We start from the raw sequence: 14,760 nt of genomic DNA, 5'->3' as shown, positions 1-14,760 counted from the left end.
TATAAAGTGGCATGTATATATAGATTATGACTATCAGGGCTGATAATTGAAAAGTGACCTTATCTTGGAATGATAGGTCACATGTAGGAAGTTGGGATATCTGGCAATAAATCCATCCATCTATAAATAATAGGCTATTTTCATAACACACATCAGTTATGGTTCACTCCAAATCTACAATCTCAAAGGATACATTTTGTCTTAGTGAGATGTGTGGGGAGGTTTCCTGTGTATATTATGTTGAAAATAGTAAATGTTTCCCTGAGGACAAATTAAGCCTGATAAATCTCGAGTTGTTCCTCATAAAGCAAGAGGGTAAGAAGCAAATTGTTTAAAAGTTGTTTTAAGATCATGCTTCCTTACAAAGCTACTATTTCCCACAGTGACTGTGGCACCACAATTTGATATAATTTGAGTTATTTTTGTAGGTTGAGATAGATCTGTCTTTATCAAAAATTCCCATCCAAACCAGATTAATCTTTGGAAGAAAATGGAGACTGCAGATAGCTATTGCAGGAATTTTATGAAATCGAGACCTATTAGTTATAGAATATATCTCGGGGTCTTTGGGAAAACAAAGTTGGCCTAAAGCAACATACCATGAATCAACAAAGTATTTACTAAGCTCCTAATATATATTTAACTTGTACAAGAATACTGCGGAGACTTTTTCCTATACTATGGGAACAAAACTATCAAATAATCACAGAATATTAAAAGGTGCTACCTAAGTAGTTCATGATCATATCATTTTGAATGCATCTGAACTCACCAGAATATAATCAAATCCTCAAATCTGCCTCATTCATCTCTGCATCTCTGGTGTTTCGCATGCAGCAGGAGCTAAGTTTTACAAATGATGTTTAAACTCTTCGTTGAATCGATAAATAGGTGTGAGTGTGCACATAAGCGTGTGTGTATGCCTTATTCATGAACATTTGAGAAAATAAATGGGACGGCAATGAAATTGGATATTTTGGGTCTGAGAATGTGATTGGAGAAAAATGGCTCTTCTGTGGAAATGGGGACAAACGCGATTGTTTCATCGCTCTTTTTGTGTCATTTATCCACTAGCGAATACAATAGGCATAACTGAGTTTTACCTACAATTGTGCCTTACTCACAGCAAAGACAGTAAAGTTACTCCCTGACGTTAAGTCTAAGATCTGAGAATATCTTAACAGCGTTGTAAACGGGATTATAAGACCTCAAGTTCCATGTGTATATCCTACTTCCAACACGTGCCCTGGTCAGGTCATTGCTACACTTGACTAAATCCTTCCATTTAAAATAGGCTTTTACTGCTCTTGAGGTTGCCAAAAGAAACATTTGTTTAAAGCAATTATAATATTTATCAATTAAATAATTTCCCAGTGGAAATGGTTTTGCTTTCCCAATAATTTCACTGACACCCTAGGAGAGCATCTCATTGGACTGTCCTTGAACATCTATGATGAGGAGCTGGGTGGGGAGAGTATGCTGATTGGCCAGCTTACCTGCTACCATCACTCCTTCCTATGGGCCTGGGGAAGGGAGGATGGGAAGAGAGACAGTCAGCCTCACAAGTATCTTAAGGCCCACAAGAGAAAGAGTCATCGTACACCAAAGACAAACCAGAACACTATTGCCTGAGCAGGAGGAATGGATGCTATGCAGGCAAATACAGCAGATGTCTACTTTACATTCCTACATATTCATCCTACATTGCCTTGTTCATTTCGTCAAGCTAAGCTTCCGGGCTAGCAAATACCTCTCAGGAGCTAGACGCCTAATTCCGCCGTGTGAGGGAAGCATGTTTAGAATCTGTCCTTTGATCACCATTCCCAACACCACAGCTTTAGTTCAGGCTCAAGGTATTGCCATCTTGGACTACTCCAATAGCTTCCTAATGGTTGCAATTTGCCTTTTCATATTCTTGCTAATGTCCTTACTGTGAAAAAAGTTTAATTTTGATGAAGTCCAATTTATTTATTTCTTCTTTGGTTGCTTGTGCTTTTGGTGTCGTACCTAAGAAACCATTGCCTAATTGCTTAAATATTTAAAGAAAATGTTTATGAATTCAATTTTCAACGAATTCTATTAAATTGCAAGATATCCACAAGATATCCATAGCCGTAGTATGTATGGCTCCCTTCTCACAATTGAGCTCAAGAATCCAGACACCCAAGTATAAATAATGTATGGAACACCCAAATAGGAGAACACACCCACACTGTCACCATCATTATCATTAACAAAACAAAACCTTGTTACAGAGCATTTTGTAGAGGGTGCTCTTTATAGATTTTGCTCTTCAACACTTGAATCTTGACTGCAGGGATAATTTGTACTCTAGTGTAGAAAACTAGGTATCCATAAAGTTAACTGAGATTTACTGAATTTTAGACTCTTAAATTGAACTATATATGTTTTTTCAGTGTTTCACTTGAACAATTTTATATGTATAGCAAACGAGGGTGTATCAGTCAGCTTTTGCTGCATAACATATGACTCCAAAACTTAGTACTTTAAAACACATTTTTTAAAAAGTAGCTCACAATTCTGTGGACCTTCTTGGATATTTTCTGCTGGACTTGCTCATGGGTCTGAATTCAGCCAGGCAGTGGGCTGATTCTTGGATGATCTTCTTCATTCAAACGTGTTGCATTTGGCAGACTATCTGCTGGGGTGAAAGGAGTGACTGGACCATGTACTTCTTATCATCCAGCAGACTAGCTCAACTTCTTTACACAGTGGTCACTGGGTTCCTAAGAACATCAAGACTGCAAACCCCAAGGAGCAAAGGATTTCCAGTCTATGCTTGCTATCATTTTATGGACCAACGCAAGTCACATGACCAAGCCCAGAGTCAATGTGAAAGAGTACTACCAAAGGATAGGCATTCAGGGAAAGGAGTTACTGCAGCCATTTTTTCCAACAATTTACCACTGTCTGTCCTTAGACTCAATAATTCCTGTTCCTGCACCATATAGTGCATACACATCCCTTTCTGAGACTCACAAAAGTATCATCCATATATAGCACCAGGCTCAAAGTTCAGAATCTTATGATCTAACTCAGGTTCAGATATAGTCGAAGTTCTTTGGATTCAGCTTTTTGGATGTGGATCTCTTGATACAAAGACCTATGGACTAAAAAGGCAAGTTATCTGCTGTCACATACTCAACATACAAAGGTGAGAAAGGGATAGATAACCATAACAGACATATCTATTCAAAACAAGGAAGAACTAGAGGCATATTGCAATCACTAGTCCACAATAATTCTGAAATCCTGCCAGATAAATGTTGCCAGGTCCTCTAATAAAGAGAGTATCAGGGATATTTATTGATTAGGAACTGATTCTATTCATTTGGAGTGGCTCCCTAGTCCACTGGTTTTTACTGGTCCATGAGGGTGATTCCTTCAGTCATTGCTTTCAGTAGCTCTTGGCTTCGCCCCTGTGGGTTCTGAGCTCTGCTCTCTGAGAATACTTGTAGAAAATAAGTATCTGAGGAATACTTAGGGAAAGGAATTCCTTTTTTTTATCTTTTAACCTCCTTCACCCATTTTGCTCATCCCCCAGCCCCTGCCTCTGGCAACTACCAATCTGTTCTCCATATCTATGGGTCTTTGTGTGTGTTTTTTTAATAGATTTTACAGATAAGTGAGGCATTATGGTATTTATCTTTCTCTGACTTATTTCACGTAGCATACTATCTCCAAGGTCCATCCACATTGTCACAAATGGCAAGATTTCATTCTTTTTTTTATGACTGAATAATATTCCATTATATATATATTATATATGTATATATACCACATTTTATTTATCCATTCATCAATAGTTGGACAGTTAGGTTGCTTCCATATCTTGGCTATTGTAAATAAACCTGCAACGAACATGTGAGTGCAGATATCTTTTTGAGTTAGTGTTTTCATATTCTTCATACAAGTATCCAAAAGCATAATTGCTGGATCATGTGATAGTTCTATTTTTAATTTTTTGAGGAACCTCCATACTGTTTTCCATAGTGGCTGCACCAGTTTACACTCCCACCAACAGTGCATAGGGACTCATTTTCTCCACACCCTCTCCAACACTTGTTGTTTTTTGTCTTTTTGATAATAGCCATTCTAACAGATGTGAGGTGATATTTCATTGTGGGTTTGATAGCCACATGCAAAAGAATGAAACTGGACCACTATTTCATACCATACACAAAAATTAACTCAAAATGGAATAAAGATTTAAATGTAATACCTGAAAGCATAAAACTCCCAGAAGAAAACATAGGCATTATGCTCCTTGGCATTGGTTTTGGCAATGATATTTTGGATTTGACACCAAAAGCAAAGGCAACAAAAGTAAAAATAAAAAAGTGAGACAACATCAAACTAAAAAGCTTCTGTAAATCTGTCATGAATAAGAAAGTGCATGCCAGCTGAGTAGAACCTATGCAAAAGTAGTGAAAACCCTGAAGTCAGAAAGCATTGGTTACCACCATCGCTGCATCACTTGCCCACTGTGTAACTTTTCTCAAGTTATTTTATTTCACTAGACTTTAGTATTTACCTAAGCATAGTGCTCTTATAAGAATTAAATATGACAATCCATATGAAGAGATTAATACATTCTTCTGTACATAGTAATTACCTAATCCTTGTTAGCTGCTGCTGTTATTGGCATTATTGTTGAAGCTATTGTTACTTTAATTAGATTCACCAAAGGGAATCATAACATCTAAATAAGAGGCTTAGTAAATGGTGAAAAAGAACATTCTCTGACTTAACCAATTGTGAGATGTTATCTGTTTTGCTGATTCAAATGTAAAGATATAAAACTACTAGAAGATATGTGATATATACATCTGTAAACTCACATTTATAACCCATGAAAACAAATCAGGGAAGCAGTGTCGCATAGATACTTCTTGGCTTAGAAGTGACGGAGTGCGGTTGTATTTTTGCTTTCTTGACTTGGGCATTATCTCAAAGTAACAAGGAAAATCAGAAAAGCAGAATCTTGATTTAATAAAAGTTGAAGACCACTGCATCACCATCTGCCATATCTAAGCTTTGCCAAGCTCAGCAAAAACAACAGAGAAAAGTTACCCAAAGAGTGGCGACCAAAAGGAGTAAAAATTGGTCTGACCTAAAATTTCTCCAGAGCAAAATGAAATTCTAGAAGACAGAGAAACTCCAGTATAAAGCATGCAAGGAAAGAAAGTGTGAACCAAGAATTTTATAAATAGTTAAACTGTAACTCAAATTAAAAAGCAATAAAATGAAAAAAATTTAAAATTCAATAAACTATAAGTCCTTCCTATAAAAACTACCAGAGGACAAAATTCATCTAACCAAAAAATAACTGGAAAAACTACTGTCAAAGAAATGGCAATGTCATGGAATTTTTTTACTGTAGGGCAAACTAAAGCAAATATGTAATTTATGGGTAAAGAACAGAATGTTCGTGTCATAAGCATTAATAATGGAGAAGTAATATAAAAGTTTTGAGGAAAGGCATAAGGAAAGTGGAAGATAGTGTAAACATACTGATTTCAGCAAGGAGATGAATGGTACTAATTAAAGATGATAAACTAGAAGAAATAAGTAAATACGAGCATAAAGGTAGTAAGAAAAATATCTTTTATACTGAAATTAGGTAGCGAAATTGAGAGGAATATGGAGGGAATAGAAATATATTTATTGCATTCTTGCTGATAAGTGTGAAATCAATTTATACTACATAAAATACGGAATTGTGGGAAAATATAGAATTATAGGCATTTATGTAGATTGAATGCAATCCCAGTAAAAATTTCAGCATTTATTTTCAAAAAATTCCAGGCTTATTCTAAAATTTGTACAGAAACTCAAAGAACCAAGAACTGCCAAGGAAATTTTAAAGCAGAATAACAAACCTAAAAGACTTAAGTCAGATATCAAAACTTACTATTAAAAAAATAATGCAATATTAGCACAAGCATTGACCAACTAGCCAATGGAACTCAACAGTGCATCCTGAAACAGACACATCCGTAAGTGGTCGATGGCCAAGACGGCACTACAATGCAGAGAGGAAAATGGTGCATTTTTCAACAAGTAGTTTTGCATCAATTAGTGCATTCGTTTTCTATGGTGCCATAAGAAATTATCACACAGTTAGCAGCTTAAAACAATCCAAATTTATTACTCACCGTTTCTGTGGGTACTGGGACAGATGCGCTGGGTTCTCTGCCCAGGGCTTCACAAGGCTGCACTGGAGGTGCTGGCTGGGCCGGACGGTCTGGATCTTCCTCTAGGCACACACGATTGTTGTTGTAATTCGTTTTCTTGTGGTTGTTGGACTCCAGCCTTCATGTGATAGAGAGCATCTGCTGTTCTCTCACATCTGGGCCCCTCTCCAAAATGGCAGTTACTCCTTCAAAGCCAACAGGAGAATTTCTCTCATGCTTTGAATCTCTCCCTTCAAAAAGGGCCAAATCTCTTTGCAGGGCTCGTCTGATTAGATCAGATTCACTTAGGATGATCTCTTTTAATTACATCAAAGTAAACTGAATTGAGGCATTAATGACATCTGAAAAATTACCTTTGCTCTATAACACAACCTAATCAAGAGTAAAAACCATCATACTTATAATTCTTCATATGCTCTAGGGGAAGAGATTATACTAGATACTAGGGCAGGTACCTTGAAGGCATCTCAGAATTCTGCCCACCACAGCTGGATATCCATAGAGATAAAAAGGAAGTTAAATCCCTACCTCACTCTAAAAACAAAAATCAATTCATTCTCATCTCATCCTATAAACAAAAATCAATGGATTGCAGATTTAAGTGTCAAAGACAAAATGATGCATTAACAAAAATGCAGGACACTATCTTAGTGATTGTGGTTTAGACAAGTATCTCTTAAAAGGGAAAAAATACTAACAAAGAAAAATGATAAATTGGACTATTTCAAAATTAAGAACTTTTGTTCATTAAAATATAACAAAAATAACATAAAGACAAACCCAGAGTGTGAGAAATGTAATGTATATATACAACCAACAAAAGACTCAGATCCACGATATAAAGAACTCCTATAAATCACTATGGGAGGAAGCAAAAGTCAGCAGTATACTGGACAAAAGACTTATCAAGGCAATTGAAAAAATATATGCAAATGGCAAATAAGCACATGAACGGTGCTCAACTTGATTAACAATCAGAGGAACCCAAATGAAAAACAATAAAGTGTAACAACACTCATCAGAGTGGCTAAAATTTGGAAAAAGATAAAAATGCTAAGTATTATAGAGCACATAAACGAACTGGAAACACTCAGACACTTCTGGAGAACTGTCAGTGCCTGCTATCATTGAACATAACCATAATCATACACAGCAATCACACCCTTAGGTTACACCTAATAAATATATACCCAAACATATGCACAATAAGACAGACTAGCATGTTCCTAGCGGCACTATTCCTAATGTTCCTAAAATGTAAGGTACCCAAGTGCCTGCAATGGAAGACTGGATGAATTGTGGTATATTTACACGACAGGGTAATATTCAGGATAAGAATGAATGAGCTACAACAAGACACAACAAGGAGATAAATACCGCAAGCATAAAGTTTTGCAAAATAAGTCACACAAAAGAAAACACACAGTGATTATATAAGTTATATACAGTAAAAAAACAGGCAAAACTAACCTACACTATTAGAAGTTAAGATAAAGGTTACCCTTAAGGGTGGCATCAACTGAAGGGAAATGTGAGCCGATTGTTGAGGTTTGAGTTGAAAAAGAAAATATAATGCAAATAAACAAAATTGTTAGATAACTAGCAGAAAATGTGATGTTATCTCAAAGTAGAGAATGTCTCCCTGAGTGTATTCCATAATTTAGAAGACATAGGAGAAAAGCTAGATAACACATACACACACGAAAAGAATCTTCATGGCCAAAGAAACCAACCAAAAAACACCATGCAGAAATTAAGGGTCATGGGGGTCCGGTTCAAGATGGCGCCGTAAGAGGATCCTGAGCTCACCTCCTTCTATGGACACACCAAATCTACAGCTACGTATGGACCAACATCCTCTGAAAAACACCTAAAACCTGACTGGTGACACCTAGCCTCCTCTGAATCAGGTGAAGAGGAGAAGGCCTGCATGAAACAGGTTGGACAGGCTGAGACCAGCGGGGCCCACCATCAAGAGGGAATTCAAAACCTAGAGCTGCTCCCTGAGGAGCCAAGGTTTGAATTCCACATCAAGCATCCCCAACTTTTAAGGCCTGAGCCTGAGGGACAAACTCCCAAAACGTCTAGCTTGGAAAACCACCAGGACCCGCACTCCCAGAACACATAGGCTGGTGCGACCTGAGAACCTGCCTTCCGGAGGACTCACCTGCCCAGAGGCCCAGCGTGGTGTGCCGCTTGGACCTGGTGTGGGAGAGGCCCATCTGCTGGCCAGGGAGTGTCAGCCAGTGGCAAGCGTCTGATTTGACGTATATCTGGGGGCCTGCAGGATGCTTTCCAGGGGAAACTGGCAGGTGCCATCTTCTTGCATTTAGTCTGCCGTGCTCCAGAGTGCATGTCTCCTGAAGAGGAGCTTTTGCAGGGGTCTGGGGTCCCCGTTTTATGTCCAACTCCCCTTTTTTTATGGCTGGGGACATCCGGCTCTAGCGGCCAGTAGGGCTTATGCTTATGGGTTCCAAAGGACTGTAACCAACGGAGAAAGACTTCTTAAAAGGCTACAACCTCCAGGGTACAGCAAAAGGCAGCAGACCTAGGAGCTCAATCTTTCTGTGAAAGAGGCCTTTTTGTTTGTCCTGGAGCTTCAGCCTGAGGGGCAGGCTTCAGGTTTGCCACATATCTAGGGCCGATGGATTTCAAACTATGTTACAAAGCTATAGTAATCAAAACAGAATGGTGTTGGCATAAAAACAGACACATAGATCAATGGGCAGAATAGAGAGCCCAGAAATAAACCCACGCATATATGGTCAATTAATTTATGACAAAGGAGCCAAGAATACACAATGGGGAAAGGAAAGACTCTTCAATAAGTGGTGTTGGGAAAACTGGACAGGCACATGCAAAAAAAAAAAAAGAAACTAGACCACTATCTTACACCATGCACAAAAATGAACTCAAAATGGATTAAAGACTTAAATGTAAGAACTGAAACCATAAAACTCCTGGAAGAAAATATAGGTGGTATGCTCCTTGACGTAGGTCTTGGTGATGATTTTTTGAATCTGACACCAAAAGCAAAAGCAACAAAAGCAAAAGTAAACAAGGGGGACTACACCGAACTGAAAAGCTTCTGCACAGCAAAGGAAACCATCAACAAAATGAAGAGGTAACCTACAGAATGGGAGAAAATATTTGCAAATCATCTATCTGATAAGGGGTTAATATCCAAAATATATAAAGAACTCATTCAACTCAATACCAGAAAAACAAATAATCTGATGAAAAAATGGGCAGAAGTTCTGAATAGACATTTTGCCAAAGAAGACACACAGATGGCCAGCAGGTATATGAAAAGATGCTTAATATCACGAATCATCAGGAAAATGCAAATCAAAACCACGAGTTATAACCTCACACCTGTTAGAATGGCTATCATCAAAAAGACTAGAAATAACAAGTGTTGGTGTGGATGTGGAGAAAAGACAACCTTGTGCATTGTTGGTGGGAATGTAAATTTGTGCAGCCACTATGGAAAACAGTATAGAGTTTCCTCAAAAAACAAAATAGAACTACCAAATGACCCAGCAATTCTACTTTTGGGTATTTGTCCAAAGAAAATGAAAACACAAACTCGGAAAAATATATGCACTCCCATGTTCATTGCAGCGTTATTTACAATAGCCAAGATATGGAAACAACATAAGTAATCATGGATGGGTGGATGGATAAAGAAACCGGAGTATAGATATACAAGGGAATACTATTCAGCCATAAAAAAGAATAAAAACTGCCATTTGGAACAACATGGATGGACCCTGAGGGCATTATGCTAAGTGAAACAAGTCAGAGAAAGACAAATACCGTATGATCCCACTTATATGTAGAACCTAAAAACAAACAAACAAACAAAAACCAAAAAAACAAGCTCATAGATACAGAGAACAGATTGGTGGTTTCCAGAGGCAGGGGGTCGAGGGGTGGGAGAAATGGGTGAAGGGAGGTCAAAAGGTACAAACTTTCAGTTATAAAATAAATAAGTCCTGGGGATGTAATGTACAGCATGGTGACAATGTTGCCATGTTAATAATACCAATAATACCGGATTGCATATTTGAAAGTTGCTAAGAGAGTAGATCTTAAAAATTCTCATCACAAGAAAAAAAAATTTTGTAACTATGTAAGGTGGTAGATGTTAACTCAACTTCTTGTGATGATCATTTCACAATGTATACAAATATCAAATCATTAAGTTATACACCTGAAACTAATATAATGTTATATGTCAATTAACCTCAGTTAAAAAACAGCAGTGGTTAACTTTGAGCCCTCACAATGTTTCCAGCATTTTGATAAGTGCTTTCCATGAATTAACTCATTTGAACAACAAACAAGACAAAGCAAATTGGAACCATCTGTTTTTTTATAATAAAAGTAACTAAATTATTCTATATTACTGCCAAAATTGATCTAGTAAACTAGATCTACTAATTTCTCACTACACATTTTGCATGTTGATAGCCATGAATTTGAAATGCCAATCAGACTTAGAATTTTATTTTTCAAATATTTTATGGAATCAGTTTTCCTATCCTTTTTTTTTTTTTTTTTTTTTTTGTGAGGAGATCAGCCCTGTGCTAACATTTGCCAATCCTCCTCTTTTTTTGCTGAGGAAGACTGGCCCTGGGCTAACATCCGTGCCCATCTTCCTCCACTTCATATGGGACCCTGCCACAGCATGGTTTGCCAAGCAGTGCGTCGGTGTGCGCCCGGGACCCAAACCGGCAAACCCCGGGCCTCCGCAGTGGAGTGCGTGCAGTTAACCGCTTGTGCCACCGGGCTGGCCCCTTCCTATCTTGTTAATAAGGGAATATTGATCAGATGATTATTATTTCAATTTTAAGTGAATGTCTATAAAATGAAGAGGAAATATAGCTAGATACCAACTTTTTGCAGGAGGTGGGGACTGAGTCTAGTTAAAGACAAGACTATCTTTCTAGCATCTTAACAAGGAGCACAAGTCCCACTAGCACTGTAGACTATTTCTGCTCAGCATTTCGTGAGTACTTTAGATATCACTTGTACTTCGTTCTCAATCTTTTTTGTATTCTTTTTTAATTAAACTGATATAACCCAAACGGTATTTGGTTGCTTTTCAATGTGTTCTGAATGTGACTGTCATTGAAGGCTGGCCAATATCTGTGAGCCACGAGTACATACAAAAAATAGCATCATCTCCTGATACGTAAAGTGTGGAGAGATTCCCCAAAGCATTTCATCTATCAGCTTTGAGGGCTATGTTTTGCCTAAGAGTGTTGATATGGAGCTTAAACATGAAGCTGTGTTGGTGGGAAATTTTCCCTGTTATGCGGCTGTTAGAAATGCAGTGATAATTTGATTAGGAAATCAGTCTTTTTTTTTTATTTTTTTATTTTTTATTTATTTATTTTTTTAAATTTTTTGTTTATTGCAGTAACATTGGTTTATAACATTGTAAAAATTTCAGGTGTACATCATTGTACTTCTATTTCTGCATGGACTACATCATGTTCACCACCAAAATACTAATTACAACCCATCACCAGATCAATGGAATAGAATCGAAAGCCCAGAAATAAACCCACACATCTATGGACAGCTAATCTTTGACAAAGGAGCCAAGAACATACAATGGGGAAAAGAAAGTCTCTTCAACAAATGGTGTTGGGAAAACTGGATAGCCATGTGCAAAAAAATGAAAGTAGACCCTTACCTTACACCATACACAAAAATTAACTCCAAATGGATTAAAGACTTGAATGTAAGACCTGAAACTGTGAAAGTTCTAGAAGAAAACATAGGCAGTACGCTCTTCGACATGGGTCTTAGCAACATCTTTTCAAACACCACATCTGACCGGGCAAGAGAAACAATAGGAAATCAGTCTTAAAGTGCATATTTTCTTTGCTTTATCTAGACATAGTTATGTTTCCACCCTTATTTTGTTCCAAATGCTAAATGAATATTTATACAGAACGTCTCCGTTTTAAGGGTCCCTTGGTTTCTTAGACACTCAGTTTTGGGAAAAGACTTATTTGAGTTACAAATTATAAAAATGCACGTGGGGCCGGCCCGTGGCTTAGCAGTTAAGTGCACGCGCTCTGCTGCTGGCGGCCCGGGTTTGGACCCCCGGCGCGCACCGACGCACCGCTTCTCCGGCCATGCTGAGGCCGCGTCCCACATACGGCAACTAGAAGGATGTGCAGCTATGACATACAACTATCTACTGGGGCTTTGGAGGAAAATAAAAAATAAAATTATAAAAAAATAAATGCACGTGGTAGTGAGTATGGTACCTAAGACCCCTTGTATCAGTTGGTGTTCATGCCTGTCCCCACTGCTTAGTAGCTACTTAAACTCCCCAAATTTCTCTTTCCTTATCTGTAATGCAGGAAATGACATAAGCAAACTCTTCAGATGTTGGGAATATTAAATAAAAAGATATATAAGGGATTTTGAATAGTGCTTAGTATATTGTAAGTGCTAAGAAAATTTTTATAAGTTACCAAACTCCTCAAAGTATCTCAATTTTCAAAGGCAGAATTATATCAAAATCTAGTACATGTTTTATTCCCATATTTGAAACAAGGTGGTTTATGTTATTTGAGATTGAAAAAAAGGAAGTTTTCTATTCAAGCCCATGTTTAAGAATTTAGAAAACAGAGTCATTTCTGGGGCCAATATGGGAAAGTAAGATCAATTTTAGTCAGATTGAAGTCACCCTCCTTGCATGAAATGACTCCAAAATTGTCTGTGAGAACACTTTTGCACATTTCTTCTCCCACTTGAGATAGCAAACTCTGTATGGCTGGGAGGAGGTCATATTTACGTTTATATTCTACACAGTAACTACTCAATGCTTTGCACCAAGGAGATACCCAATAAATAATTCTAAATTCTATTGAATTGCAGTTGCCTCTTAATAAGCCTATTTAATTTTTGAAGTAGTTGATGTTTTATGCCTTAGATTCTCTTTTGGCACACTTTAAGGTAGCAGCCCTTAGTCTGGGAAGTATCTCTCTTCAGGACCAATTATAGTGTCTCAGGCGTCAACAAAATACCCATCCTACATGAAAATGTCTATTACCATCGATTTAGCACAGAGGGGAGCTGAGGAAATACTTGTGATGGGGTATGGATTAGAGAGCTATGCTTTCCTTAGGTGGGGGCAGAAAAAACTTAAATTGCAGAATCCTACTAATAAGGACGTGCTTTGTGTATTAGTTTTCTAGGTCTACCATCACAAAGCACCCCAGACTGAGTGGCTTAAACAACAGAAATATATTTTCTCACTGTTCTGAAGGCTAGAAGTCTGAGATCAGGTGTGGACAGGGTTGCTTCTTTTGAGGTCCCTCTCCTTGGCTTGTAGGTGGCCGTCTTCTTCCTGTGTCCTCACATGGTCTTCATTCTGTGTCTGTGTCCTAATCTCCTCTTCTTGTAAGGACACCACGCATATTGGATTAGGGACTCCCTAATGACCTCATTTTATCTTAATTGACTCTTCAAAGACCCTATCTCCAAGTAAGGTCACATTCGAGGTACTGGGTGTTAGGACTTCACCTATGAATTTGAGGGGAGGGTTGATTCAACCTATAACACAAGGCTACGTAAAGTTGCTGGAATATGGCAGAGGGGTCCCTGTACTGTGGCAGACGGCCATTCATTAGACTCAAGAACTTGCTCCTTTGCCACACACGGAGCCACAGGTGCAATGTCATTCTGCTTTTATCTTTCAGTCAAGTGTCCTGTCTCATTTATCACTTAAAATCATCTCTTCAACATAATAAGAGCCTTAGGGTTGGTGGGGAGGTCGGGGAAACCTTTGGGTGGGTGAATGAGGGCATTTTGGTCATAGTAACAGAATGGGCAAATGTCATGGACTGTTCAAAAAAACTAAGAGAAGGATAAATTGGCTGCAATGTAAAGAGTGTGAGAAAAGATTGGCTGAACTATAAAGAGTGAGGGAGGTGGTGACACGAGACTAGAGGAGAGAGAAAAAGAAGAGACATTGTGTGGCTTTATCCTAAGACCACTCAGAAGCTGCAGGGATTTGAAGCAATGGAGATGGAATGACATGATATGACTCTCATTTTTAAAAATTATTTATTAATAATCACTCATGTTAATGACTCTATTTCTTTCAGTACAATTTGCATCTGTACTTTACATCATTACTTTATTAACCTATTTCTGAACTGAATTAAAATCATGAAAGTGATAAAATGACGAGAGTAACCAAGGTAAACACAAGATTTAGGCATAATCGAGAGGGAAATATTTCATTATCCTATGACAATCATATTTTGATAAAAACATAACTAGTTGAAATCATATGTCTATCTGGTCAAAATATCCATTACTCCCGCCCTCCACTTTTTTTTTTTTTGGAGAGAAAGATTGGCTCTGAGCTAACATCTGTGCCAGTCTTCTTCTATTTTGTATGTGGGACGCCGCCACAGCATGGCTTGATGGGTGGTGTTAGGTCTGCGCCTGGGATCTGAACGCACGAACCGCAGGCTGCCAAAGTAGAGTGCGTGAGGTTAACCAC

This window comes from Ceratotherium simum, chromosome 32, assembly GCF_057802395.1.
Source record: "Ceratotherium simum simum isolate JZ-2026a chromosome 32, ASM5780239v1, whole genome shotgun sequence".
Taxonomy (NCBI): Eukaryota; Metazoa; Chordata; class Mammalia; order Perissodactyla; family Rhinocerotidae; genus Ceratotherium; species Ceratotherium simum.
Note: the sequence above shows the minus strand (reverse complement) of the source record.